The 25,901-nt window shown below is 39.7% G+C and overlaps 1 long non-coding RNA gene across 9 annotated transcripts in view; it reads right to left on the bottom strand.

The window, feature by feature from the left end:
* The window catches only part of LOC123586300, a 102,302-nt gene that overhangs the window by 43,218 nt on the left and 33,183 nt on the right, over positions 1 to 25,901 (bottom strand). Inside the window, exons 3-6 of one of the 9 annotated variants that reach the window (XR_006706725.1) lie at positions 20,575 to 20,772; positions 12,559 to 12,668; positions 11,305 to 11,393; positions 9,837 to 9,967 (exon numbers count right to left, since the gene is read on the bottom strand). The exons of 2 other annotated variants lie outside the window; for them this stretch is intronic. This is a non-coding gene — a long non-coding RNA (uncharacterized LOC123586300). Of the gene's footprint in view, positions 1 to 9,836; positions 11,394 to 12,558; positions 12,669 to 20,574; positions 20,773 to 25,901 lie in introns of those variants that run through there. 6 more of the 9 variants (XR_006706724.1, XR_006706726.1, XR_006706721.1 and 3 more) reach the window with 6 other exon arrangements.

Here is a 25,901-nt window from a genome sequence, read left to right on the forward strand (position 1 = left end):
TCTGCATCTGCTCTCTTACTGGACAAGAGAGAACTCCAGACTCAGAGTTTATATGAGACTCACAGCTGCCATAAACATTGGGGTGCTTGTGCCCTTTTAAAAGACACACATCTATACCCCTTGGATAAATACCTAGGAGTGTAATTGTTGGGTCATAGGGTAGTTCTATTTTTAACTTTTTGAGGAACCTCCATAACTGTTTTCCAGAGTGGCTGCACCAGTTTGCATTCCCACCATCAGGGCAAAAGAGATCCTCTTTCTCCACATCCTCGCCAACATCTGTTGTTGCCTGAGTTGTAAATTTTAGCCATTCTGACAGGTGTGAGGTGGTATCTCATTGTGGTTTTGATTTGTATTTCCCTGATGATGAGTGATGTGGAGCATTTTTTCATGTGTCTGTCAGTCATCTAGATGTCTTCTTTGGAGAAGTGTCTATTCATGTTTTTTGCCCATTTCTTCACTGGATTATTTGTTTTTGGGTGCTGAGTTTGATAAGTTCTTTATAGATTTTGGATATTAACCCTTTATCTGATATGTCATTTACAAATATCTTCCCCCATTCTGTTGATTGCCTTTTAGTTTTGTTGATTGCTTCCTTCACTGAGCAGAAGTTTTAATCTTAATGAGGTCCCAATAGTTCATTTTTGCTTATATTTCCCTTGCCTCTGGAAATGTGTGGAGTAAGAAGTTGCTGGGGCTGAGGTCAAAGACATTTTTGCCTGATTTCTCCTCTAGGATTTTACGTCTTACATTTAGGTCTTTTTGTCTTACATTTAGGTCTTTCACCCATTTTGAGTTTATTTTTGTGTATGGTGTAAGAAAGTGCTCCAGGTTCATTTTTCTGCATGTCGCTGTCCCATTTTCCCAGCACCATTTGCTGAAGAGGCTGTCTTTATTCCATCAGATATTCTTTCCTGCTTTGTCAGATTAGTTGGCCATACATTTGTGGGTCCATATCTGGGTTCTCTGTTCTGTTCCACTGATCTGAGTGTCTTGTTTTTGTATCAGTACTATACTTTCTTGATGATACAGTTTTGTAATACATCTTGAAGTCTGGGATTGTGATGCCTCCAGCTTTGGTTTTCTTTTTCAGGATTACTTTGGCTATTTGGGGTCTTTTCTGGTTACATACTCTCTTTTGTATTTCTATGGCTGTTGTTTCCTTCAACTACCAAGGACTGGCTCCTAACCTGTTGTGGGCCCCTCTCATGGTTCTCTCTCTTCCTCAGCCTTGCATCTATCCACTTTATTCTTTTTCTGTGTGTTTTACTTGGGCTGCTACCTTAGAAGGGAAGCCTTTTCCTACTTCCTTTGGGGAAGACATTAATATTTGTATTGAGGGTTAAGCTGCTCATCAGGCAAAAACATAAATGCAACCCATTACCCAAGTAACAGAATTCTTCCTTGCATCTTGTTATACATGGGATCCATTTCAGTCTTATTAAAATAAAATCCTCCATGGATTAGCTTTCTGAGCAGGCAAAACCTGTTGGAAGTTGAATTTATTTGGAGAAATATATATCCTATACATAAATATTAGGAATAAATTTAACCAAAGAGGTGAAAGATCTCGACACCAAATATTATAAGACGTTGATGAAAGAAATTGAAGAAGACACAAACAAATGGAAAGATAGTCCGTGCTCAAGAACTGGGAGAATTAATAATGTTAAAATGTCCATACTACCCAGAGCAATCTAACGATTCACTCCAATACCTCTCAGAATTCTAATGGCATCTTTTACAATCCTACAAAATTTGTGTGGAACCACTAAAGACTCCTAATAGCCAAAAGTAATCTTGAGAAAGCCAGAAGCAGCACATTTTCTAATTGCAACCTATACTACAAAGCTATAGCAATCAAAATAGTATGATATTGGCAAAAAAACAGACACAAGGATCAAAGGAACAGAACGGAGAGCCTAGGAGTAAACCCATGCATATATGGTTAATGAAATTTTGACAGAGGAGCCAGGAATACACAGCAGGGATAGAACAGTCTCTTCAATAAACGATGCTGGGAAAACTGGATAGTCATGCAAAAGAATGAAACTGGAGCACTACCCTACACAAAAATCAGCTCAAAATGGATTAAAGACAAATGTAAGACCTGAAATCATAAGACTCCTAGAAGAAAACATAAGATAATCTCCCGGACACTGGGGTTGGCAATCATTTTTGGATTTGACACACAAAGCAAAGGTAACACAAGCAAAAATAAACAAGAGGAACTACATCAAACTAAAAAGCTTCTGCACAGCAAAGGAAACCATCCACAAAATGAAAAGGCAGCCTATGGAACAGAAGAAAATATTAGTAAGCCATATATCCGATAAGGAGTTAGTATACAAAATATATAAGGGACTCATCCAACTCAACAGCAAAAAGCAAACAAACCAAGCAACCAACAAACAAAAAACACCAAGCAGCTCAATTAAAAAGTAAGCAAAGAATTTGATTAAACATTTTCCCAAAGAAAATATACAAATGGCCAACAGGTACATGAAAAGATGCTCAACATCACTAGTCATTAGGGAAAGGCAAATCCAGACCACAATGAGATATCACCTTATACCTGTTAGAATGGCTATTACCAAAAAGACAAAAGGTAAGTATTGCTGAGGACATGGATAAAAGGAAACACTTTGCACTACTGGGTGGGGGGGTGGGGGGGGTGGGGAATGTAAATTGGTGCAGCCACTGTGAAAAACCAGTACGGAGATCCCTCAAAAAATTAGTAATTGAACTACATTAGGATCCAGCAATCTCACTTCTTGGCACACATCCAAAAGAAATGAAAACAGGATATTGAAGAGATATCTGCACTCTCATGTTTGTTGTTCACAATAAGCAAAATATAGAAACAACGTAGGTGTCCATCAGTGAATGAATGAATAAAGAATATATATATATATATATATATATATATATATATATGTATGTATGTAGGATAGAACCACATATACACACATATATGCATACACACATATATATATGTAGGATAGAACCAGAAAAGACCCAAATAGCCAGAGGAGTGTTGAAAAAGAAAACCAAAGCCAGAGGCATCACAATCCCAGACTTCAAGATGTATTGCAAAGCTGTAATCATTAAGACAGTAAGGTACTGGCACAAAAACAGACACACAGATCAATGGAACACAATACAGAACCCAGAAATGGACCCCCAAATCTATGGCCAACTGATCTCCAACAAAGGAGAAAAGAATATCCAATGGAAAAAAGATAGCCTCTTCAGCAAATGGGCTGGGAAAACTGGACAGTGACATGCAGACACATGAACCTGGACCACTTTCTTACACCATACAGAAAAATGCATTCAAAATGTATGAACGACCTAAATGTAAGACAGGAAACCATCAAGATCCTACAGGAGAAAATAGGCAACAACCCCTTAGACCTTGGCCATAGCAACTTCTTACTCGGCATGTCTCCAGAGACAAGGGAAATAAAAGCAAAAATGAACTACTGGGGCCGCATCAAGATAAACAGCTTCTGCTCAGTGAAGGAAACAATCAACAAAACTAAAAGGCAACCAATGGAAAGGGAGAAGATATTTGCAAATGACATACTGAATAAAGGGTTAGTATCTCAAATCTATAAAGAACATATCAAACTCAATACCCAAAAAACAATAATCCAGTGAAGAAAGGGGCAGAGGACATGAATAGACACTATTCCAAAGAAGACACCCAGATGGCTCACAGACACATGAAAAGATACTCCACATCACTCATCATCAGGGAAATACAAATCAAATCCGTGATGAGATACCACCTCACATCTGTCAGAATGGCTAAAATTAACAACTCAGGAAACAACAGGTATTGGCCAGGATGTGGAGAAAGAGGAACCCTTTTGCACTGCTGGTGGGAATGCAAACTGGTGTAGCCACTCTGGAAAACAGAATGGAAGTTCCTCCAAAAGTTAAAAATAGAATTACCCTGTGACCCAGCAGTTGCACTAGTAGGTATTTATCCAAAGAATACAAAAATGCTGATTGGAAGGGGCATATGCACCCCAATGTTTACAGCAGTGCTATCAACATAGCCAAAGTATGGAAAGAACCTAAATGTTCATCAACTGATGAATGAATAAAGAATATGTGGTATATATATATATATATATATATATATATATATATATATATACACATACATACAATGGAATATTAGTCAGCGATCAAAAAGAATGAAAACTTGCCATTTGCAACAACATGGATGGAACTAGAGTGTATTATGCTAAGCAAAATAAGTCAATCAGAGAAAGACAAATATCATGATTTCACTCATGTAAAACTTAAGAAACAAAACACATGAACATAGGAAGGGAAGTAAAAATAAAATAAAAGATAAAATAAAAACAGAGAGGGAGACAAACCATAAGAGACTCTTAATTATAGAGAACCGAAGGTTGCTGGAGGGGAGGTGGGTGGGGGGATGGGCTAAATGGGTGATGGGTATTGAGGGCACTTGTTGGGATGAGCACTGGGTGTTATATGTAAGTGATGAATCCCTAAATTCTACTCCTAAAACCATTACTACACTGTACGTTAACTGACGTGAATCTAAATTAAGAAAAAATATATACATAAAGTACAGAATATTATATAAAAGATGGAATATTATTCAGTCACAAGACAAAGGAAATCCTGCTCCTCACAGCACCATAAATGGAGAGGGCATTATGCTAAGTGAAATAAGTGAGACAAAGACAAATACTGCATGGTATCACTTATATGTAGAATCTAAAAAAGAAATAAAAGTTATAGAAACAGCAGAAAAGTGGCCCCAGTGCTAGGGCCTGGGAAATGAGGAAAATTTGTCAGTTATACATCCGTAAGCTGAAAATATACGTATATTTAATGTATGTATGTATATCTGTGTGTGTGTGTGTGTGTGTGTGTGTGTGTGTGTGTGTGTAATTTAAAGGCATAGGTCAGGTCGATTCTTATTTCTAAAATTAAATATGTATTTTTTGCCTACTAGGCAGTTGTGCATAAGAAGTCTAACATTCCATTTTGCCCAAATAAACAGAAGTGGAGGGATTACTGTGGGACACAAATAAATGGAAAGATAGTCCCTGCTCATGAACGGAAAGAATTCAGTGTTAAAATGTCCCTACTACCCAAGCACTCTACAGATTCTACACGGTCCCTAGCAAAATGGCAGTGCGCACACACACACACACACACACACACACACACACACACACACACGTCTCTGACGGGCCTGAACTGACCAGGTGGAGATGAGTCACCGCTTATGTTTTATTCAGTTCCACCCCTTCCCACAGTCCTTCCGAAATTGTGTGCCAGGCTCTTAACCAGAGGACTGGAGACCTTAATCCCCTGCGGGCCAGTGCTAGCCAGCCTTGACGGGCCTGTCTCCTGACTCTCCACTCCTTGAGGCCTGTGAGCGTACTCCAGGGCCCCGTGACGCTTGAGTAAACCTCTACAACCAGCAGAAGGACTCCCGCTCCCCATGCCTGGCCTGTGGCCACAAATGTGGGAAGTTCCAACGACGGCTTTCACGTCCCCTTTCCTTTCCTTACTGCTTGTGGCTCAGTTTCAGTCCTCGAGGATATGTTTGTTTATCAATGAGGATAACAATCCTAGTCTCATATTTAGACCAAAAAAGGCTAGTGAGGGGGTTCATCCGACTCAATGCAAGACCAGAGCTCTCTCCCCAGCCCTTGCTCCCCTCCTCATTCTCCTGGGAGCAGGCTCGGTCCTGGCCCTCTGGGCTCCCGCCCTCAGCGAGCTGCCTCTGGAGACGGAGGGCCCAGGGTGAGGTGGCTTTCACGGAACCACATCCTCACAGATGAGCTCTTCTTCCCACCTGGGGTCAGCACACCTTCCTTTACTGAAATTCTAGCCTGTGATTAGCAAAAGCAGTCCAAGGCAGCCATGGGGCTCGTGGGTGGCAGTGTCGCCGTGGTAACACTTCCTCAGGCTGTCCGGCACCACACCGAATTTGGAGTCGGAAGGGGGAAACCCGTACTCAAGATGGTACGTGTGAGAAAGAGCAGAGTGCAGGAGGCGGTGGGGGCCGGGCCAGCTCAGGAGCATCTCCTGGCCACACCATGGGCAACATTGTCCCTGGCGCATGTCTTCCTCCCTCAGGGGCCAAAAGGGGCACCACCTGTGCAGGCAGTTGGGGGAGGAGGGCAGTCTTGCACCCTGGGGAGTCATAGAAATGAACTCCACAAGGAGGTGTCTGTCTGGATTAGAAATAGGGAAGTGGTCTTGCAAAAAGAAGAAAAAAAAGCAAGAAGAGAAAAAGAAAGAAAAAAGAAATAGAGAAGTGGTCTGCAAAATGGAGAGAAAATGTAACTTCTTGACAAACACATTTTGTGGAGTTTTTGGGTGGTCTGATTAGCCTACGAAACATGCCAATGCTTGATTCTGAGGCCCTGGTGTCACAAGGAGGGAGAGAAGGAGGGAGGAAAGGAGAAAGGATTTTAAAAGGACATGCGAGGGGCGCCTGGGTGGCTCAGTCGGTTAAGCGTCCCACTTCAGCTCAGGTCATGATCTCGCAGTTCCTGGGTTCAAGCCCTACATCGGGCTCTGTGCTGACAGCTCAGAGCCTGGAGCCTGCTTCGGATTCTGTGTCTCCCTCTCTCTTTGCCCTTCCCCCACTTATGCTATGTCCCTCTCTCTGTCTCTCACTCTGTCTTGAAACTAAGTAAACCAACAAAAAAAAGAACATCGATGTCCTTAAAAGGACATGCTATTCAGAACTGTGATCTCAGAGTATGCACTGTAATTAAGGGAAGGAGTCTGAAACCCAGACCTGCTTTAAATCACATTTCCCCGACCTAATCTCCAGCTTTAGGCACTATCTACTATCTCTGCCAATTTCCTTCTTTATTAAACACTCACCCCAGAAAACCTTGTCTAGCCTTTACTTTCCCCTAGCTAGTAGGTAGTCTTTATGTAACTGACAGGTTAGGAGAAAGATCTTCATAGACATATATTAGCCTTGACTGAAACCTACTTTGAAGTAGAAGTGAGCAGTATTGTCTAGTCCCATGAGGCTGGTGTTACACAACGTCAACATTTTATTTAGTCATTAATGACATAACTGAGCACCTATTATCAGATGCAATGTTCTAGATTGTGAGAATGCACCAATGAATGAGACCAACCAGGTACCTGCTCTTGTGCAGTTAACATCCTTGTGGAGGAAACAGTCAACCGACAAGTAACCAAATGAAAAACAATATCAACAATGATGAGTGCTATGAAATGATTAAAACAAATTTTAATGTTTATTTTGAGAGACAGAGAGGGCACACAAACAGGGGAGGGGCAGAGAGAGATGGAGACACAGAGAATCCCAAGCAAGCTCCACGCTCCCAATGCAGAGCTGGATGTGGGGCTTGAACTCATGAACCATGTGATCATGACCTGAGCCAAAACCAAGAGCCAGTTGCTTAACCACCTGACCCACCCAGGCATCCTGAGTGCTATGAAATATTTTAGGGAGTGTCGTGATAGAGAGTGATGTAGGGGTTACTGCATATTGGGTGACCAGGGAAGGCCCTTTGATGAGGTGATATTTGAACAGACCCTGAAAGACAGAAGCCCCAGAGGCAAAGGCCTGCAGGCAGAAACGTGCTTGGGGTTTTGAAGGGCAAGAAAAGTAAGCCTGTGTAGATGGAGGTAATGAGACACCGTGGGGGACATCTGAGCAATCCTGATTGCTGTCTCCTTCTGTTATCCAGGACCCTAAAGAGCCAGAGCTCATGAACAAACGTGGAGAGGTGGGGAGGGTGGGTAGAATGCAGCTCCAGGAGTGGCCGCAAAGCCAGGGAAGTGAAGAAGGAAGTACCCACCCAGGCAGGCGATCTGAGGGGAGCACAGAGCATCATGGGGCCTGGAGAATGCACATGGCACCTGAGTATTCTGCAGCAAGAGTCCAGGATGCTGGCCTCCAGAGAGCCTCCAATCCTCCCATCCTATGCTCCTGAATCCTGGCACTCAGAAGAGAGCTCAGACGTCACTTAAGCAGCATCCGTGGGTCCTAACCTGAGTTCATCTGCAATAGCAGAACCACTTTTGGTTGCGGGTTGTCTTTACTCCATTCTTTCTAGACAGTATTCTGTTCATAACATGGAGAACACTGCCCATCTCTCTCTTCTCCCATTTTTTTCACTGGGTAGTATGAACACTCAATAGACAATGTTGGAATTTGTTTAAGAATTTTAAAACAGGAGTGCCTGGCTAGCTCACTTGGTGGAGTGTGCAACTCTTGAGCTCAGGGTAGTGAGTTTGAGCCCCACATTGGGTGTAGAGATTAGTTAAAAATAAAATCTTCAGGGATGCCTGGGTGGCTCAGTTGGTTAAGCGTCCCAACTCTTGACCTTGACTCAGGCCATGATTTCATGGTTTGTGGGTTGGAGTCCCACGTCGGGCTCTGTGCTGACAGCATGGAGCCTGTTTGGGATTCTCCCTCTCCCTGTCTCTCTGCTCCTCCCTTGCTCATGCTCTCTCTCTAAAAATTAAATAATCCTAAAAAAAAAAAAAAAAAAAACCCACACATTTAAAAAAAGAATTTTAAAGTAGAAAAAAATTGAAAAGCACTTTATTTATTTATTTTATTCTTAAAAAATATTTATTTTTGAGAGACAGACAGGCAGAGCAGGAGCGGGGGAGGACAGAGAGAGCAGGAAACACAGAATCCAGAGCAGGCTCCAGGCTCCAAACTGACAGCAGAAAGCCCAATGTGGGGCTCAAACTCACAAACTGTGAGATCATGACCTGAGCTAAGTCAGATGCTTAACCAAGTCACCCAGGCGCCCCAAAAAGCACTTTCTCTTTAAAGAAAAAATGTAATACCTTCTCCTGGTTTCTTCACCTTAGGATATGTTAAAAGCAAAAGAAAGGAATCCAAACGACTTGAAACACTTACTATCAGGATCAGTTCCTTTTAGTAAAAGTTGATTGAACTTCTAGTTTGTAGTGGGCGCTGATTATACAATAAGTTAATAACCAAAAAGGTGAGTGAGGCAAGACTATTGCATATAAAGAAAAGTCCATTTGGAAAAAAAGTTTATTTCCTTCTAACAAACAGCAGGATGTATGAGTCTAGAGCTTAGGAAAATATTGAGATAGAAAAATATTTCCCAGCCACAAATTCTACTGTAACTTTCTATTTAATTTTAATGTTTACCCATTTATTTTGAGAGAAAGTGAGTGAGCAGGAGAGGTAGAGTGAGGGAGAGAGAGAATCCCAAGCAGGGTCCGTGCTGTCAGGACAGAGCTGGACTTGGGGCTCAAACTCACAAACCCGTGAGATCATGAGTCCAACCAGGAGTTGGACACTCAACCAACTAAGCACCCAGGCACCACACCAACTTTCTATTTAAATTTAAGTATCTTAAAGTCAATCTTCCTCCACAAATTAGGGAAGAAATACATATTCGACAAGAACTAGATGCTATGAGATTTCCACAGATTACAATCCACACCAGGCCAATTGCCTACATGCAGGAACCCAGGCGTGGCACCAGATACAAATGCTTTATTGATCTCTGTGTCAGTCCAGTTTAGGTCTTATTTTCCTCCCAGAAATTATCATGGTGGAAGGACTGACATCTGTTTTTCGTCTTCTTGATTTTAGCCATTCTGGCAGGTGTGATATCTCATTGTAGTTTTGACCTGCATTTTTGATGTTGAGTGATGTTGAGCACCTATTCATGTCTGTTGGCCATCTGTAAGTCTTCTTTGGAAAAATGTCTATTAAGGTGCTCTGCTGATCTTTTAATTGAACTGTTTGTTTTCTTGGTGTTGAGTTGTAGAAGTTCTTCTTATGTTTTGGATATTAAACTCTTATCAGACATATCATTTGCAAATATCTTCTCCTACTCAGTAGGTTGCCTTTTTGTTTTGTTGATGATTTCCTTCACCATGCAGAAGTGTGAGAGGATTTGACACTTTAAATGAGCTAATTAAAATGCAAAAGTGGAAAAGAGAGGAGTAGACTTTAAACAAAATAACGTGACCCCATGAAAATACCCAAAAGTCTTACATTTGACTGATGCATCCTACGGTCATTGCACATTAAGTAAATAAGTAAACATTACAAAATAAATAAGCAAATAAACCTGGACATGGAGTCCAAAGAAGAGCCGCAAAGTTGTACGTTACACGGCTCACTCTAGAAGAGTATGAAAATGAAATGCTGAGCTGCTACTTGAACTGTCTTGGCAGGTCTCAGTGGCAGAGACACTGCATGGGATCAGGAGTCTTGTGGAATATGGCTGTTCCCACCGTTAAAATAGTTAAAATACTTACCAAGAGGAAGGAGCAAAGATCAAAGATGGCTCACACACAGGTGCTAACAGCTGCAGAGACTTTGAAGGTGCACTTTGGCCAGATTAGCTCCCCAGGCAGAAGCTCTTCTCACCTTTTAAAGAAGTCCTTTCAGGACCAATTATCAGAGCTTTCCAACATCCATTAATCCTAAATAGCAATAACTGCTTGGAGACTTATCAGGGACCTCAAACTGGAGAACACTAACGACACGGAAGGCTGGAGTCCCGTTTAGTAATGGTGCATAAATCTCAGTCAGTGAAACGGGAATGACAGTAAGAATTCACTGACAGTAACGAGCTCCAAGAATGACCGATACCTTCCAAGTACACTGACTTCTGTACACTTAAATCTGAACATGTCCTGTGCTAAATGTACCATCATTTATGCACCATAACATGAGACTTGTAGTGCTTTAAGACAGTACTGGTGGGGACTGAAAAGTGATTTGAGCAAGGAGAAACTGCAATTCAAATATGGGTATCATAATGCTGAATAGTAAATGCTTACTAATTAAAATTGTCTTTGAAGTTATTGGCAATAAAATTTTAATAACTGTACAATATTAATATTGGATCAAATTAATTTGCTCATAAAGTTAGTATACTGAGTGACCTTATGTGAAAAAAATGTAAAAAGTTTAGTTGCAAAGTATATTTATGGGAGCAAATATTTTAAGATTCTAAGAAAAAGTATGAGGTTGAAGAGAAGAAAAGGTGTCTGATGGATGATTGAGTTTAACTCATTAAACTCATTCTAAAAGCTTTCCTTTAACTACTACAAGTGATGATAGTATCATCTACAGATTACGCCGGAGTCTCCCAATGAAGTGAATTCTAGAAATAGCCTACTTAATATTAAGAACGAAAACTAGGAATCCTAGTTGTATAACCCAGCCACAGAGGATGGTGAAGTTAAATGTGAGCTTTGAGGTGAAAAAGTAAGACCCCAAGAGTGTGAGTGACTTACCAGTGGTCAAACAGGGAATCATGCCGAGTAGGGTCTTGAAAACAAATCCTCAGACAGGTGCTAGTAAACCTTCGGTGGTGCCACACTGTCTGCAATAAATTAAATCATTCCATCTCCTCTCCATTTGGAGAAAGAGTGTCTGTTTGACAAACGGTTAGGTGAAAGCCTCACTCTCAGGATGGAAATCAGCTTAGCTCCTCTGCCAAGGTGCAGAGTTGTTTTTATGAGAACTTGCAAAGTTCATACAAAGCAAGACAAGAGATTTTTACCTTTGTTCATGAAGCTTTTCTTTATTCCATTACTTTTTAGTCTTACATAGAAAGACTATTTTGGGGAGCAGTACGCACACTTATATTAAAAAGCATTATGATCAATGTGATCTAGATTTGAAAGTTCTCAGTTAAGATTTCACATTTATTTTTAGATTCTTTTGTAGTAGGTTATCAATAAACAAACAAAAACAATGATACATTCATATCTAGGTACATGTGGTCAGTTTGAGTGTATGAAAGATATTAATAAGTTCATCTGTCACCATATTTAAAAAAAATAAAACCATCCTCCCTTTAAAATTTTCAAAGTTTTGTGTTAAAAGTATGATGATATCTGGGAAGAGTCCTGACACCTTAGTTATATACTAAATGTTTTATTTCAGATTTTTACAGTTAGTAGCTTTCTGGGAAATTAGTTAGCTCATAGTGCATCTCAGTGTTTGTGATAGGAATCACATTATAATATTTTTACTCGTAACTTGTGATATTTTTTACTTCAACTGTATATCAAGTGTAGCACAGCGAGGGACAGATGTTTTTTTTATTTTTTTTAATTTTTTTTTTTTCAACGTTGATTTATTTTTGGGACAGAGAGAGACAGAGCATGAACGGGGGAGGGGCAGAGAGAGAGGGAGACACAGAATCGGAAACAGGCTCCAGGCTCCGAGCCATCAGCCCAGAGCCCGACGCGGGGCTCGAACTCACGGACCGCGAGATCGTGACCTGGCTGAAGTCGGACGCTTAACCGACTGCGCCACCCAGGCGCCCCAGGGACAGATGTTTAAAGTAACTACACAGTGCAGCATGTGCTCGCATACATCTTTCAATTTTTTTTAATGTTTATGTATTATTGAGAGACAAAGAGAGACAGAGTGTAAGCAGGGGAGGGTCAGAGAGAGAGGGAGACACAGAATCTGAAGCAGGCCCCAGGCTCTGAGCTGTCAGCACGGAGCTCCTCTGTGCGGGGCTTGAACCCACGTACCGTGAGATCATGACTTGAGCCGAAGTCGGACGCTTAACCAACTGAGCCCCCCAGGCGCCGCAACATTCACCTTTAAAATTGTCTTGGTTCGCAATTGGCATAAAATTTCTCTATGGATCTATAAAAATAACATTATTCAACTTCAAAATACTGCATAACTTATGATTCTAAAAGCATATTGGAGACTAAAATAGAAAATCTAAACCAGCAGAAACGCACGGACTGTATAGAGCAGGCGATATTCCAGAGAGCACTTCTTGAGGCAACAATGAGACACCTACTGCTCTCCTTTCAGTGGATGGTGCCTCTCCTGTGATTCCCTCTTTCTGTCTCCACCGTTGGGTGAATTGCTGATGCTGCCAAATGAGTTGCAAGATTAATTTATCTGAGTGCATGTGTAGCCATGACATTCTAAATTTTTAAAAATTTCAAAGTAGATGTTTTCAACGGACATGCAAAAATACAAACCGAAAAGGCAACACAAATCCTGAACGTGACAGAAGATCAAGAATTATTTGTAGGGGCGCCTGGGTGGCTCAGTCGGTTAAGCGTCCGACTTCCCCTCAGGTCATGATCTCATCGTTTATGGATTCGAGCCCCACGTCAGGCTCTGTGCTGACAGCTCAGAGCTTGGAACCTGCTTCAGATTCTGTGTCCCCCTCCCTCTGTCTCTGCCCCTCCCCTGCTTGCATTCTCTCTCTCTCTCTCTCTCTCTCTCTCAAAAAAACAAAAAAAAATTAAAAACATTTTTCAAAAATTAAAAAACCATTAATTGTAAATATTTAAAACTATTATCAGTATCAGGGTTAGAAAGATTCTTTAAGATTCTGTACCAAGTCCAATGTGTGGGTATTTTCCCCGTACCACCAAAAATGGGTGTTCTTTGTGTAAATACTCAAGTCACTTCTGAAACAGAAATGTTACTTGGAAACTGTGTCAGATCCTACGGGTTAAGGGCTCTGTCCCACAAGACTGCTCCTCCCCCCAATTTCAGATGTCAATCACAACTTCGAGTCCCTCTCTCTGTCCCAGAGATCAAGGGCTGGAACTGAAAGTTTCAACCCTCTAATCAAGTTGGTTCCCTTGGCAACCAGCTCCCCCAATTTAGGGGATTTCCAAAAGTCACCTCATGAACATAAACTCAGTGGTGGTTAAAAGGGATCTGTTACAAATACCAAGACAACCAAAAACTCCAAAGTGATCTCAGAGACTGAGGACAAGAGACCAAATATTATAGCAAAAGATACTCCCATTGTTTTCTACTTAGGAAATTCCAAGGATTTTTGGACTCAGTACCAGAACTGGGGACAAAGACCAAATATGTGTTTATTGTAAGTCACAATAAGCATAGTCCACTCCCTGGTCTCCAGGGAGGAAAGAGGGGCTGGAGGTTGAATGCATCACCAATGGTCAATGACTTAATTATCTAAGCCTCCACATAAACCCAAAAGGTTGGGGTTTGAGGAGCTTTTAGGTTTATCAACAGGTGGAGGTTCAGGGTGAGTGGCAAGCTCAAAGAGGACACTCTTCTCCATGTCTTGCCCTACACATTTCTTCCATCTGGCAGTACACACCCTTTTGTAATAAACTGGCAATCTAGTACGTTAAATGCTTCTCTGAGTTTTGCGAGCCACTCTAGCAAGTTAATCAACCCTGAGTAGGCCACTGGAACTTCTGATCTATAGCCCAATTGGCCAGAAGCACAGGGAGCAATCTGGGCTTGCAATTGGCATCTGAGGTGTGTGGGCAGGTGGTCTTGTGGGACTGAGTCTTTAATCTGTGGGATCTGATGCTTCTCCAGGTGGACAGTGTCAGAAGTGACTTGGATTATAGGACACCCGGCTGATATTAGAGAACTATTTAACGGTGTGGTGCAAACACTCATACACACAAAAACAAACAAAAAGTCACCACAAATCCCAAATACGACATCCCAAATATTAAAGCTATTTTCAAATAATTTTAGGATTAGAAAGATCCTTCCATTTAAAACACCTACTGCTTAACTTTCCTTCATGTCACCTTCATAGGCTTGAAAAACTTCTAAAATAATGGGAATTTACTATCCAATGCACCCGATTTCCCTTATATAAAATAGCTCTTTGCCTCGTAATATCTTTCCTGGTAATAGTTCTACCAGAGTTTTGATATTTTCCTATATATGGTTTTGCTATGTACTCTCTGAGCAAACTGGGTATTTTTTCTTGTTAAATTTGTTTGTAGTACACACACACAGTTTGGAAAAATCTGGATCCTTTTAAAGTGGATGTATTCATTGAAGTGAGGAGCAAAATGAAGGAATTCATGCAGAAATGATAAAAGGATTTTTGAAAGTTCACTATATTAATTATACTTTGTTAATATATAAGTATGTATTATATTAACAATCTATGCTGTATTGTTGGATATGTGTCATTGTCTAAATATATACTAAGTAAGTTAACTATATGTTGTTATGTGTACTTATCTGTTTAAAGTGCAGACACTTCAGATCCGGATTCAGCCATCACATGCATAGGGAATGCAGAGTTTCGTTTCTATGGCTGCTTTCAAATATGTGCCATAGTTAACAGTAATGTCTTAAAAAGTAACTCAAATAACCTGATGGAGACATCCAAATTCCCGGTGGCAGAGTGTATTTCACATCAATTTTTTTATTGAAGTATAACTGACATACAGTATCCTATAGTTTCTTATGTACATCATGGTGATCCAGTATTTTTGTATTTTACAAATGATCCCCACGTTGGTCTAGTTCCCAACTCTCACCATACAAGCTTAGTCAATATTATTGACTATATTCCCTATGCTGTACAATATATCTCCAGGACTTATTTTATAACTGGAAATAAGTACCTTTTCATCCCCATCACCTACTTCATGCATTCCCCCAACCCGCCCTCCTCTCTGGCAACTGTCAGTTTGTTTCCTATATCTATGAGTTGGTTTGTTTCATTTTGTTGGCTTGTTTTTAGATTTCACATACAACTGAAATCATATGGTGTTTGTTTTTGTCTCATTTTACTTAGCATAATACCTTCTAGGCCCATCCATGTTGTCACAAATAGCAAGATTTCATCCTTTTTTATGGTTAAATAAAAATTATATATATGTATATATAATATACACTATTTTATATATATATACATATATATGTATATATAATATATACCATAGTTTATTCATAATCAGTGGCTTGCTTTCATATCTTGGCTACTGTAAACAATGTTGCAATAAACATAGGGAGCATGTATCTCCTTGAATTGGTGTTTTTCTTTTCTTTGCATAAATACTCAAAAGCGGAATTGCTGGACTGCAAGGTAGTTCAATTTTTAATTTTTTGAGGACCCTTCATACCGCTTTCCACAGTGGCTGCACCAATTTGCATCCCCACCCACAGTGTACAAGCATTCTCTTTTCTCTATATCCTCACTAACAATGGCTATTGTCTTTTTGATAATAGCTAACCTGACAGGTGTAATGTGGTACCTCATTGTGGTTTTGATTTGCACTTTTCTGATGATTAGTGATGCGGAGCATCTTTTCATGTGTTTGTTGGCCATCTGTATGTCTTCTTTGGAAAAAGGCCTATTCAGGTCTTCTGCACATTTTTTTTTAAGATTATTCATTTTTTTATTGTGAGGTTTTATATATTTTGGCTATTAACCCCTTATAAAATATACACTTGCAAATATCTCTTCCCATTCAATAGGTTGCCTTATTTTTTTTGACAGTTTCCTTTGCTGTACAAAAGCTTTTTGTGTGGTGTAATCCCCCCCCTTTTTTTTGAGAGACAGGCCATGAGTGGGGGAGGGGCAGAGAGAGAAGGAGACACAGAATCCAAAGCATGCTCCAGGCTCTGAGCTGTCAGTGCAGAGCCTGACATGGGGCTCAAACTCGTGAACTGCAAGATCATGACCTGAGCTGAAGTCGGCCGCTTAACCAACTGAGCCAACACCCAGGCGCCCCCATCCTGTCTTTTTTTAGATTTTGTTAGTCTTGTCTGTGAAGACTGGTTCCTCCCCCTCGCCCCAAGATATGTGTATGTATTTATTTATACATTTATAAATATAGCTAAGACTGATGTCAAAGAGCTTACTGCCTATGTTTTCTTCTAGTTTTATGGTTTCAGGTCTTACATTCAAATCTAATACATTTTGAGTTTATTTTTGTATATAAGAGAGTGGCCCAGTTTCATTCTTTTATATGTAACTCTCCAGATTTCTCATCATTTATTGAAGAAACTGTCTTTTCCCCATTTTATGTTCTTGCCTGCTCTGTCATAGATTGACTATATCTGCATGGGTTTATTTCTGGGATCTCTATCCCATTTCATACACCTATGTGTCTATTTTCATGTCAGTACCATATTGTTTTACCAGAGCTTTGTTGTACAGTTTAAAACCAGGGCACATGATATCTCCAGTTTTGTTCATCTTTCCCAAGATTACTTTGGCTATTCTAGGTCTTTTATGGTTCCATACAAATTTTAGGATCCTTTGTTATAGTTCTGTGGAAAATGCCATAGGGATTTTGATGGGGATTGCATTGAATCTTTAAATTTGCATAGTATGGACTTTTTAGTAATACTCTTTCAACCCATGAACACAACATCTTCTATTTGTGTGATCTTTCATTTTTCTCACCAATGTCTTACAGTTTTCAGAGTACTTGTCTTTCATCCCCTTGATTAAATTTATTCCCAGGTATTTTACTCTTTTTGGTGAAAATGTGAGTGGGACTTCTTTCTTAATTTCTCCTTCTGGCAGCTCATTATTGGTGTATGAAAACACAACTGATTTGTGTATGTTAATTTTGTATCCTGAGGCCTTACTACATTCTTTTACTCTAATAGTTTTTTTTGGTGCAGCTTTGGGGTTTTCTATATATAGTATCATGTCATTTACAAATAGTAATAGTTTTCTTTCTTCTTTCCTTATTTGGATATGTTTTACTTATTTTTCTTGCCTAATTGCTGTGGCTAGGTCTTCCAATATGTTGAATAAAAGTGGTGAGTGTGGGCATCTTTGTCTTGCTCCTGATGTTAGAAAAATAGCTTTCAGCCTTTTACTGTTGATTACAATGTTAGCTGTGGGCATGTCATACATGGTTTTTATTATGTTGAGGTACATTCCTTCTATATCCATTTTGTTGTTTTATCATAGACATTGAATTTAGTCAAATAAATGCTTTTTCTGCCTGTGTTGAGATAATCATAGGATTTTTATCCTTTGTCTTGTTAATGGGGTGTACACATTGACTGATTTATGGATGTTGAACCATGCTTGCAACCCCGGAAAAAATCCCACTTGACTGTGGTGTAGGATCCTTTCAATGTTTTGTTGAATTTAGTTTGCTCTATGGTAATGAAGTAAAAGTACATGAGCCTGCTGCCATATCTCTACCCACTTTGGCTAAGTTTTAGTAAGCAATTAACAAAACTCACAGCAATTATACACTAACATTTAAAATATGACTTGAATAACTTTATAAAACATTATTATGAGCAAACCATAGTACCATCTGTATAAACAAATGAGATTTTCTTGCAAGAGTTTTGTCTTCATCAAGGCTGAGTATGAATAAAGCCATGAGATGTCCCAAGACCCAAGGGAAGAAATTAGCAGCAATGTAAACTGGTTCTCTTTTTGTTTATTACTTAGGGAGGAGGGAAAAGTTTTACTCTTCTATTGATATAGCAGAATGATTGAGAACAAAGTATTAAAGTTTTCCCTTCCATCCCAGGCATAAACATTAATTGAAAACACCTATGTTGCACGAGACAGCCTGTGCCCTGACCACACAGAATTTATATTCTACCACAGGCATAAAAGAGGTCTACACTGAATGGTACTGGCTACACACTAGTGCAAGTCTACATTTCACTGAGCTTCAGCTCTCCTACAAGTCTAATGAAATTAGTATTAGTTCCTCAGTTACATGGAGAGGTGCAGTTTTGATCATAAAAAGAGATAATGCATGAAAAGTGGATAATACAAAGTTAGAAACATGGTAAGCTAGCAATTAAGATGAGCTACTATTATAGATTTTCTTTTAAGGACCATCTTATGGGAAGGGTTCGTATTTTTTTTTCCCCCCTCAACCAGGCTAGATGATCTTTTAAAACATTTTATATTTGATTTTCCTCTTTGTAATAACAGCATAGTGATTATATCTGAAGTAGGCACCAAATAATCAGTGATTAGCTCACTGACCAACTGGCTTAATGAATGAGTGGCTATTATAGTAGTCAATATTTTGCTTTTCATCTTTGCACTCTTTTGAGGCTTTTCATTGGTGAGTTTAATAGCCACATTGGGTACTAAAACATAATCTCTTCCAAAAAGATACTGTACTCCTTTAGTATCTAATTGACACAATATCTCTAAAAAGTAAAATTTTTAAAAATATAGAATGATGCAAAAATCACAGGCAATATGAAAAATAAGATAAATTGGACTTCATCAAAATTTAAACTTTTGTACATCTAAAGACACTATCAACAAAATGAAAGGCAACCCACAGAATAGGAGAAAATATTTTCAAATTATATACCTGACAAAGGATTGATATTTGTAATACATAAATAACTATAACTCAACAACAACAAAAAGCAACCTGGTTAAAAATGGGCAAAGGGTTTGAACAGACATCTCTCCAAAGAAGACACACACACGGCCAATAAGCACATGAAAAGATGCTCATCATCACTAATCATTAGGGAGATGGAAATCAAAACCACATCCCAATTCACACTAAGATAGCTATCATAAAAAAATAAAAACAGTAAGAAATGTTGACAATGACATGGAGAAATAGGAATTGTTGTGCATTGCTGGGAGGGATATAAAATGATGCAGATGTTGTAGAAAACTATATGGCAGTTCCTTAGGAAAAGTTTCCTTGGGGAAAAAAAATTAAACACAGAATTACTATTACAATCCAATAATTCCACTTTTGAGAAAATAGAACTCAGAACTCACAGTAGAACTGTGGCTGGAAACAGAGACTCAAACAGACTTTTTTTTTTTGTATATCCATGTTCAAATAGCATTTATCATAGTAGCCAAAGCGTAGAAATCACCCAAATATCTATCGATGGGTATACAGACTGTGGTGTGTGAGTGAGTGAGTGAGTGAGTAAGTAAGTAAGTAAATAAATAAATAAATGGATTCAGCCTTAAAAAGGAAGGCAATTCTGGTACATGCTAAACATGAATGAACCTTGGAAACATTATACTAAGTGAAATAAGCCAAAAGGACAAATATTATATGATTCTACTTACATGAGGTATGTAGTCAAATTCACAGAGTAAAAAAAAAAAATAGAATGTTGGTCCCCAAGGTTTAGGGGAAGGGGGAATAAGGAGTTCTTGTTTTCCCATAAAATTCAGTTTGGGATGATGACCAATTTCGAGAGATGGACAGTAGTGATAGTTGCACAACATTATGAATGTACTTAATTCCACAAAACTACGCTTAAAAATGGTTGAAACAGAAAACTTGTTATGTACATTTTACTGTAACTAAAAAATTATAGAGTTAAAAATAAGACAAATATCCAGAAAAATTCTTTTGAATATTAAAATAACAGTGATTAAAATAATGAAAATGAGTTCTTATGTAATATCAGTGTATTAATGATGATGGAGGAGTTCTAAAAATTTTTGACACAATTATCTGAATAGACTACTCATTTCTTTAAAAAATTCATTTCTTTAATTTCTAAATACTTTAGCCATTTCAAAACACATTATTCTATATATTAAAGTAGAAATATTTCTTATGGCCATTCACTAACCTGTTTGCAATGTCTATGTACTTTTTCTGTTACAAAGGTCCTTCTTCTACTTAAACCAAATGTCTCACATCGCAATTTAATCTGTCTTCTTTTTCAATGTCTAGTGGATTTGTTGTATTTGCTTTATTAAAAATGATTCAATATCCCCAATTAAAAAAAATGTGGCAATTCAGCTATCTTTAAGGAAGCAATTTTCATCTGAAATTTGCACAAACTTTCATTTCCTTCGCAGGGCAAGAGACAATGATTGGAACAGAGCCAAAGTGAATTCCTGAGACTGAAGCTTTTCCATCACGGAGCTCTGGCTGCACTGCAGTCACGGTGGTTTAGGTAAATCCCTGTGATGTTACCAAAACAAGGACCATCTGCTCCCAGGCCACACTCCCATCCTGCTAGAGAGCTGTGTTTCTTGGCTGCATTTAATTAAGGCAGAGGCTTATTAGCTTTCTGTGACCAATCTGTTTTATGTTTAATTATAACTTGCTTTCTTAATGTGCTATGTACTTTAGGAATAAAAGATTAAGAATAGCAAAGTTGTGAAATTTAAATACACATATTTTTCTAACTTTTCCTTTTGGAATGCTCGATTGCAAATATGTATAATAGAAGCGATTCAGTACTTCCAGAACAGTTTCCTTCTGATCAAATATTTGCATTATCTGGAAACTAAAATAAATATTCAATGCAGAACTGGAGGTCAAGCCTTTTCCACTCTTATCTAATTCCTCATTCTCCCAAGTTAACTACATTATGCTAAAACTGAAAAAAGAAAAAGCATAAGGAAATTAGTATCTTGTTTGGGTAATTTCATATTTTGATTCATGAATGGGAATAGAAAACACTTCACAAACCAATCTTTAAGCGAGAAGATAATTCTGTTAATACATGAGTTATCAGTACCTGTTTTCCTCAGTGAAAGTCATACCGACATTCATTTTTTTTAATTCAATAAAAATTGACTTAAGAAACTAGAAATAACTAGCCAAAATTTGTGAAAAATGAGCTCGTAGCTCTGACAGACGTGGAACCGCATCTTTGTTGCCTGGCTTCAAGTTTACCAAGTTTGTGTAGTATGCTGCATGCTGTTCGGTGCCTGTGGTTTGAACAGAACTTCGCACATTAGGAAGAGACAGACACACAGGCAGAGACTAGCTGGGACAGGGCTGGCCGCTCCCCAGCCTTGTCACCTTGGATGTCAGCTCTACTGCATGGTGCTACATCTGCAAGAAAGGACAGTTATTTTTCTCACACGTAGGGAAGTTATGTTGGCTACAGACGGGGGACGGTTGGATCACAGAATTAACTGAGAACTACTACAACTTAATCTCCTGTCCATCCAGACACGGTGCAAGGCACTGGGGGTCACAAAATACATAGGTGAGTCAGGGCACTCCTTACAGCTCCCCAGGAGGTTTCAAATCTGTGGTCCTGGGCCATGAGGCTTGCCCTGAGCTCACCTCTCCCCAGAAGTCCCTCATCTCCTATCCTAGGGCTCCCGCAGCCCACTAGGCTCCATGCTCTACCCCGCAAGTGCTAAGCACACTTCTCCCTCAGGACATTTGCACTGCTGTTTCCTGGGCTAAAAGACTCACCTGCAGATACTATCCTCACTGCACTCAGGGCTCTGCTCAAATACCACCTCTGCCCTCAGGCCTTCCAGGCAACAACTATGCTTTTGTAGACTTCTTGTTCCAACACAGGGTACCCCTGAGCCGGTCTGTTTATCTCCATGATATATACTCCTACCTGATGTACCATAAACCTGTTTGTTCACTGATTTATTGTCTCTCCCACAAGAATATAAGCTTCGCGAGGGCAGGGACTTTGTTTTGTTCGACGTTGTGTTCCCATGGATTGAGAACAGTGTCTGAAATGTAGAAGATAAGTAAGTAAATAATTGTTTGGGGAAATAAGTGAATGAATGAAGGCATAATTCCTGGGGAGAGAGACAAATAGGTCAAAACTCTTGGAGCAACACTTCTGGGCGGGGGGCCAGAGAAAAGACACCCCAGACAAGTGATATCTGAGAGGGATCTTAAAGAGAGATGTGCCAGGCAGAAAGGAGGAAAAAGAGCATTATATTGCAGGAGGAAAAACACAGGAAGGCACAGAGGCACAGAGTTACAACACTATTAGGTTCAAGGAAAGGTGGAACATTAAGTTTCATACACCACGTGGTTTCAAGTGGAGAAATTACAACACTATTACAGCCGGCACCTAATTCAACACAGGAAGTCAGACTCCTGGCACACTCAGCTGGGTAATTTGAGTAGCGTTAACAGACTATTCACAAAGGTGGATCAGGGTTTAAAGATACCAAAAAGGGCTCACGTCACTCCCTGGGAACCCTTTGCCAAGCCTAGGCCTGAAGTGGAAATAGAAGACAGGCCAGACCCAGAGAGGGCAATGAGGAGGGACACGACCCACCCTGGGATCTCCCAGAGGCCACGGAGGAAAGGCGTGCCTCGACCTCCCCTTCCCCCAGCCTCCTATCATCTTCAGGGCCTCCCACTAGCTGAATCTAACTGGAAGCCTAAGGTGGGAGGCTTTTGTTGATGTGGTCCATAAGGCAGGACAGACAAAATCCTGAGGGACCATGAGAAGATACCCACGACAGGAGAACTCTCTGTAGTGGGAAAAACTTCATAGAGCACCTTGAGATGGATGGTGAAACCCCAAATTTATGACCCGACAACCAAAAATGTTCATCATTTTAGTGCCTGCACAGGCAGCAAGGAGAGAAGTTTGTTTTGCTTCAGAGGAGAGGGGAGAATGTGAGGAGAGAGAAGGGCAAGGGAGAGAACTCTTGTGTCTGCCGTATACAATGTAGCTTCTCCCCAAGGACCACAGACCTTCAGCAGCCTGCATATTCCTGAGTAGATCCATGGTTTTTGTGAGTAGATTATCTGCGTGTGTGTGTGTGTGTGTGTGTGTGTGTGTGTGTGTGTGTGAGATCTCATAAAGGAACTAGGTTTCACACATGGGACAACCCACCAGCCCTTGCAGAAACACAACTAAAGAGGCAGAACAGGCCCTCAAGTTCCCATAAATCTTTTAGGGCTATTAGTTTTCCACAGGCTACAAAATTGCCAAGCTTCGTCCAATTCTACCTAGATCTTTTGGTTCCAAAGAGTTGTAACTTTAGTTGTAGCTTACAATTATTAAGAGGTGTGGATTTTTTTTTTTTCCTCCAAGCAATGGTCCAAATATGGAGGAATTTATGTAGGAGGTTGTCATGGTGGGTTTGTGGAAGGTGGGCAGAGTGTCCACTTAAAAGAGGTTGTAAACATAGGTTAGGCAAGAAAGACAGTGCCCCCACCTATGACAAAGCCGCTGAGAATGTTCTGGGCTCTTGGAAAAATGTATGGCTCTACACTTAGGCCATGAATATCATGCTTATTAAATCACTCAGGGCCCGAGTTCACATACACTTAGTCCCTAAAATGTTTCACTTAACATCCGCCCTTTGTTCAACTGCCACTAATCACTTCCCATGTGCATTTTCTGACGGGTTTTTCTTTCACTCCTTGGGTTTCTTTTAGATAGAGGTCATAACTTCTCTTTTCTCCCCCATGCAATGTAACACTGTGGTTCCTCTAGAGCTCCTGTCTTTCATACACACTCCTTACCATCTGGTATTTTCATGAATTAATCATTCTAACCAGCAAATGATGGTTTCACCTTACTAGTACGAAAGGAAATTTAAAGTCCCCGTTATGTTACATTGGAAGACAGAAAGGTGATGTCTTTAAACACTAAATGACATTTCTTCTCTTTAGGAAAAAAAATATTTCAGGAAAACAAATGCTGACCGAACACGGTAAATTTGAGCATTCGGAAAAGGCCAGAGTTCTCATAATACCATCAACATAACCCAAAGTCACTGTATATAAGCACCTACTGTCCCACATGCTTATCTGAAAAGGCATGACTTCAAAGGAATGTCGAAATTTAAAAGACCATTGTCCTTGGTAGAGACACTAATTTCCTAGAATTCAATGGTCCTGTTTCCTGTAATTTTCATCTTTGGGAAAACCATGGTTTCCATGAGATGTGACATTTATTAATGACATTGTTTTTAAAAGTTGTTTGAAAGTCATCTAACATGAGCCATTTTCTAATACATACACACGAATAAAGTTATACATTAAGCCGCAGATAAAATCCATCCACACTCTTACATTTATCAACTCAAAAATGAATAAACAAATAAAACATACTTTCATGTACTGTAATGTACCCTATGGCTATAAGCATAGTTATTTTAATAGACTGATCTATCATCGATTTTTAAAAATTTTGATAGAGCCGGCTAAAACGTCGCTGAACCTTGCTTCGTGGGGCACTGCAGAAGCATTGAAGAAAATCCCTATGTACAAAGCTTTACCCGTGGCATACGTGCCACGCTCATACCCAAATGGTATTATTTTTTGGAATACACGCTCTTGGATTGCTTGAACCACTCAACTGCTTCTTAGTAGTTTACAAAACAGAAAAAGAATTAAGTACTCTAATGTGATATTAAAGGTTAGGTCAGAAATGTTAAATAAAGGAAACTGCTATTCAAAGAACATGCATTTTGCATGTGAGAATCCGGAATAACGGTTACTAGGTTCTTTATTCTCATTCCGCCTAAAATTATAAAAAATGCAAAACATCAGGTAGCTTAATCAATGCCAGCGTACCTCAAAAGTTATGAATTTGTACTTTAATAATGGACTGGAACTGTGTTTCTCCAAGGGCGATTCTCAAAACACCCGCATCAGGATTATCTAAGATGTGTATCAAAAACGCCATTTCCCGAATGTGCCACGAGACACTTGAGTACTCCTGAAGCCCACAGCGTGGGCTCTACTGCCGTGGGAAAAGAGGTCTCCTTAACCTCTGCGTATCTGGCCTTGATAACCTGCCTCAAGGAACATGTGGCACCCCTTTCAGTCTGGTAAGATACGGTTCAAAACAGAAAGAGAACAAAAACACGAGATGTTCTTTGATCTTTACATCTTGCTCTAGAGTTTGTGTGCCTGAAACTTTGTTCTATTTTTGTTACAATACAGACTCGTTCTTCCCTCAGTGCTCTCGACTAAGGAAGTCAGAGCTGTGATTTAGTGCTACTGACGGTATAAAGGAGGGCCGAGTGTCTCCTCGCCAGGGGCAAGGCAGCCTTTACCAAGCTCGGCTGTGGGTTTACTTAACAAGCCGATTACGTGGCTCTCATCACGTGCTAGCCAATGTTCTGAGTGCTTTACCAGTAGTGTTGACTTACACAGACCTCTAGATAAGCCTATCAGGTAGGTGTTATTGTTATCCCCGTGACACATTATGAATGAACGCTTTTTTTTTTTGTCACCTCTCTTGAGAGCATCGTGTCTCAAGTTCTCGGAACTTTGAAACGCACCACCAAAAAACAAAACACAACAAAAAACTTTGCGAGAGTAGAAAATGGAGAAATTGGTGCCTAAAATGTATTTTCCTTGAAGTGTTCCTGGGCATGGAAAATCAGACTACTGAAAAATTCTTCTGCTGGGGGTCCTACTTAGAG

This window comes from Leopardus geoffroyi, chromosome C3 (assembly GCF_018350155.1).
Source record: "Leopardus geoffroyi isolate Oge1 chromosome C3, O.geoffroyi_Oge1_pat1.0, whole genome shotgun sequence".
Taxonomy (NCBI): Eukaryota; Metazoa; Chordata; class Mammalia; order Carnivora; family Felidae; genus Leopardus; species Leopardus geoffroyi.